This window comes from Bos mutus, chromosome 15 (genome assembly GCF_027580195.1).
Source record: "Bos mutus isolate GX-2022 chromosome 15, NWIPB_WYAK_1.1, whole genome shotgun sequence".
NCBI classification, from domain to species: Eukaryota; Metazoa; Chordata; class Mammalia; order Artiodactyla; family Bovidae; genus Bos; species Bos mutus.
In genome coordinates this window covers 13,152,780-13,157,808 of record NC_091631.1, presented here as the reverse complement: position 1 = coordinate 13,157,808, position 5,029 = coordinate 13,152,780, and the positions used below count along the sequence as shown (strand labels likewise).

General features: G+C 36.6%; 1 non-coding gene across 1 annotated transcript; it reads left to right on the top strand.

Annotated features, from left to right (window-relative positions):
• The first annotated feature begins 909 nt into the window (after nt 1–909).
• Nucleotides 910–1,016, top strand: LOC138991040 (U6 spliceosomal RNA). Its single transcript, XR_011467088.1, has one exon. It is a non-coding gene; the product is annotated as a U6 spliceosomal RNA (small nuclear RNA).
• The last annotated feature ends 4,013 nt before the right edge of the window (nt 1,017–5,029 follow it).

The following is a 5,029-nucleotide window of genomic DNA, read 5'->3' as shown; positions in this document are numbered from 1 at the left end:
GAAAAGTAGGTCTTCTCACTATCCATCAAAATTAAACCCTAATAGTTATAACAAAAGATTATGTTCTTAGATGGTCTAAGAACATGGATTGACCAGATTCTATGGTAAAGAACTGAATCTGGCAGTAGGCAAGGATTAATTCAGGTACTGAGACCAGAATAACATGGTGGTGGTCAATGCAAAGACCCAAGAATTGATTGTGTTATTGTAGAGTAAAAGAAGCAGAAAATCTAGCTAGATTATCAAGGAGGCAGAATGTTATATGTAGTTAGGCCCAGTAGTTCTCCTAGGGAGTTAAGGTACAAACAAGTTATAGGACTTGCAAATAGCTTTTTGGTTTGTTAACTTCTGATTTATACCTGAATGGTTATTCTGTTGGTTAGCTCATTTTTGACTTAATAATTCTCTATGTACTTACCTTGAGGGCTTAAAAGTTATTATCTTTTATTTAACAAAATAAGATATTAAGCCTTAGGAAAATTGAATTCCACAAGGCCAGATCATTATAGATCTCAGATGAGAATCATAGTTCTTGGATCAATTTTCTTTTCATGATATTGATCCTGATTTCCTCCAGTATTTATGGGATTTTGATGTTTCCTAATTTTACGTCTCAATGTTGAATGGTAAAAATAAAGCAAGCTATTTAAATATGCGTTCCTTAGTTTCCCAACAAACAACAAGGTAGATATGCAGGGTGCAAGAGATATAAGTTTCAAAGAAATTGAAAATTACAACTATATTCCCAATTACATGATAAATGACTCTTTATGTTCCCTTCAGTGATTCTCATACAGATAAAAAGTTTGGAGCGTGTGTCTATGCAGGTGGAGATTTGTGATGCTTCTGCTGTATGGGAATATAGATGGGATTCACTTTAAGCAATTCAATATATGAAAATGAAGTTTAGTGCTCGCTTTGGCAGCACATATACTAAAATTGGAATGATACAGAGAAGATTAGCATGGCCCTTGCGCAAGGATTACACGCAAATTTGTGAAGCGTTCCATATTTTTATTAACACATATATATAGAGTTTAGAAAGATGGTAACAATAACCCTATGTACGAGACAGCAAAAGAGACACTGATGTACAGAACAGTCTTATGGACTCTGTTGGAGAGGGAGAGGGTGGGAAGATTTGGGAGAATGGCATTGAAACATGTATAATATCATGTATGAAACGAATTGCCAGTCCAGGTTCGATGCACAATACTGGATGCTTGGGGCTGGTGCACTGGGAAGGCCCAGAGGGAGGGTATGGGGAGGGAGGAGGGTGGAGGGTTCAGGATGAGGAACACAGGTATACCTGTGGCGGATTCATTTCGATATTTGGCAAAACTAATACAATATTGTAAAGTTTAAAAATAAAATAAAATTTTAAAAAAAGAAAATAAATTCATAGTTACCAAAGGGGAAAGCAAAGGTAGGGGAAGGATAAATTAGGAGGTTGGGATTAACATATATACACACTACTATATTTAAAATAGATAACAAGGACCTATAGCATAGGGAACTGTACTCAATATTCTGTAATAACCTGTATGTGAAAAGAACCTTAAAAAAGAATAGATACATGTATAACTGAATCACTTTGCTGTGCAGCAGAAACTAACACAACATTGTAAATCAACTATACTCTAATATAAAATAAAAAGAAGTTAAAAAATAAATAAATAAATAAAATAAAATGAGCCCTGGTGCCAGATGCCCAGGACAGAAGAAGGCTAAGATGCAGTTTGTGTCCTATGAACTTGGGATTCACATGTGGACACAGCCTAGCCAGTCCAGCCCAAAAGTGGTGGCAGGGTTCAAGTCCACACAGAGCAGCGGCCTCTAAGTGAGATGGTCCCTTCTTGTGGTGGGAGCAGGAGCGCGCTGGGAGTGGAATGTGAAGATCCCAGGCCCCTGGCTCAAGGTTCAGTCTGCTCCTGTAAAGGTTCCCAGTCTCAAGTCACACCCACATCCGCTCATCCGGATCTACTCCTGCTCGGAGATTACCTGGGAATTATGTCAACCTTGAGTCCCCCGTTTGGGTTTCATAGAAAACAGTGACTCTCAAACTTTGGCGAATATAATAATTATCCTGGGAGAGTGCTAAAAATCATTTTTGAAGTCTGAATTTCACCCTCAAGAGATTCTAATTCAGAAGTTCTTGGAAACTGGAGCTTTCAAGGAGGGTGACCAATCCTCTTGATTTGCTCTGAAATGTGAGACTTTGGTTTTGAAACAGGATGATCCCAGGAAATCTGTGACAAGTCACCCTAGCTGGGGCAGGTACTGTTAGTCTCTGCCCAATAACATTCTTTTCTTCCTTTTGCTCAGGCAGTAACATGCCCCAGGAAGGTAAGCCACCACCAGCCACCAGCCCCAGGTAAGGGGCCTGTTCCACTTCCTGTTAGAAATGCTTTATTTCAGGTGGACCTGTGACCCACTGTACACCAATGAGTTGTAAAAGAAAGAGTTATGGAAAGAGACATCTAAAAGACACAAACAGGGACTGGGGGAGACAGCTGCCCCGTCTGCCTTTGTCAAAGCTGTATGAGGACATGATGTCTGGAACTGTGGCAGCCATTCAGCAATCATGAGGCCACAAACCTAAGGATGAAAACTCAGCTATGGAAGAGCAATTACATAAGAGGAGCTTCCATTTCTTGTAACATCACTGCATCACATCGCCAGACTCAAATTTGAGTTTTTTATCTGACTCCAAAGTCAGTACCTGACTTTGAGTACCTGACTCTAGTCTAATTAGTATGTTATTAAATGTTTTTCTTGCTCAAAAAAAAAAAAAAAATAAATAAATAAAAATAAATAAATAAAAAAGAAAAGAAAATGAAGTTTATATAAACTAGTAAATTAAGGAGTGTTTCTTCAATACCTAGTAGCTCTCCTTGTGACTGGCAAGTATCTTCCACCTGAATGAATTAACTTGTTACCTGTGTGAGAATCTCTAAGAAGTTTAAATATTTAATTATGACTCATGCACATTATAGAACTACAACACTTTTATTTATTTTTAAGCTGATGTTCACCTGTATGGTTCTGATTCTGGTGATCAAGGCAAAGAAAACTAGGGAAGTATGGGCATTTTAAGAAATTTTTCTGCTATATCAGAATAAATATATATAAAATATTTAAAAATTAGAATTAATAACAACATATGTGAATATCTGCAGCTAATGAAGATTTGAATGACTAATTTTTTAGTCTGGTTTTTAACATGTGGCTGTGAATTCTCAAATTTCAGTCCATCTATATTATAGTACAGGCTTCCAAAGTGGCTCAGTAGTAAAGAACCCACTTGCCAGGGCAGGATACACAGGTTCAATCCCTGGGTTGGGAAGATCCCTTGGAGAAGGAAATGGCAATGCACTCCAATATTCCTGCTTGGGAAATCCCAAGGACAGAGGAGCCTAGTAGGCTATAGTCCATGCAGTCTCAAAGAGTGGGGCACAACTTAGCAACTATAAAACAGCAGCAGAATATTATGGTACAGCCTTCAGGAAATTCTCATTCATAATGGGAATATTTGCCTATAGGCATAAATTCACTTAAAATAAAGGAATGAGGCTAGCTTATGGTTAAAAATTAAAAAAAAAATACTAATGCTAAGCCTATATTTGGCAAGCTTTTTTTATAATACATGACATAGCTCTCTGTGCAATTATTTTACTTTTGATTTTTTTTTTTAAAGATTTCACCACCGTTAAGTCTATGAAAAAGGGCAACTATTATTTTTTTTCACTTTGATAGACTTAAAAAATGGGGCATGAAGTCTTTGACTGACTTATCTCCCACTCCATAATCTTAAAAAAATTCCCTCCAGTGTATTTGTGTTCACAAAGATGATTTATGTACTCAACTCATTAAAGTATTTTAAAAAGATCCTCAGCAAGGTGAACATTAGACAAGGAAATTAATTCAATGCTGAGAATATAAATAGAATACTGCAATCATAAAAAATAATAGAAATCAGCTCTTTCTTATCCAACATAAACTCCTTTCAAAAAATTAACCAGCTTCTGTAATTACATTTTTATTGTGTTTTTTATTTATACCATATTCCTCTGGTAAGTAAGCTTGTAATTGCAGACAGCTCTACTTTATGTATTTAAATTAAAGTCAAATGGAGTCAAACTCTCAGGATTTTTTCTTTTGTCTCATAACTAAAGGAAAAAAACAATAATCTGGTTCTTGAGAAAACATTTGAATGTTTGATTAACATATTTCAACACAGTGAGTAAAAGAAAAAGAAAACAAACAAACAAACAAAAAATCCTTTGTTTGTGTGTGACCATACTGGATGCTTATTAAATCTATTACATTGTAACCCAAAGTAATCTTATTATATATATATATATATATATATATATATATATATATATGCACATACACCTTTTTGAAGACTTTTAGTTTTGCTAGTATCAGAATTTCCAATACACAGAGATTCAGAACAATAAGGTTCTAACTAACTCTCAGATGTGAAATGTCCAAAAGTAGAGGTAATATCAGATTCAAAATTAGGTCCAATATCATAACAGCATCAATAAGGGTGCAGTCTTTCCTCCCCTCTTTTTTGAACTCCAACTATGTGGTCAACATCACGCAAAGACAGGTCTCCTTTAGTAGTGAACACCATTGATGACAACTCCTAGTGCTACAAAATCCTTGTTTTTTCAGAGAAAGGAATGTTTTCTTTGTCTCAGTATTACAAGTGTTCTTAAATTTATTCTCTTCAGATTGGTTAACAGTTACAGTTATACTCCTGACTCGATCATTTTGACCACAAGGACTAAATGTCACCAAAGGCCCACACTAGGGTGTCTGGTGAATGAGTGAAAGTGAAAGTCGCTCAGTTGTGTCCAAATCTTTGCGACCCTGTGGGCATTCTCCAGGCCAGAATACTGGAGTGGGTAGCCTTTCCCTTCTCCAGGGGGTCGTCCCAAACCAGGGACTGAACCCAGGTCTCCCTCATTGCAGGTGGATTCTTTACCAACTGAGCCACTAGGGGAGACCAGTAGTTACC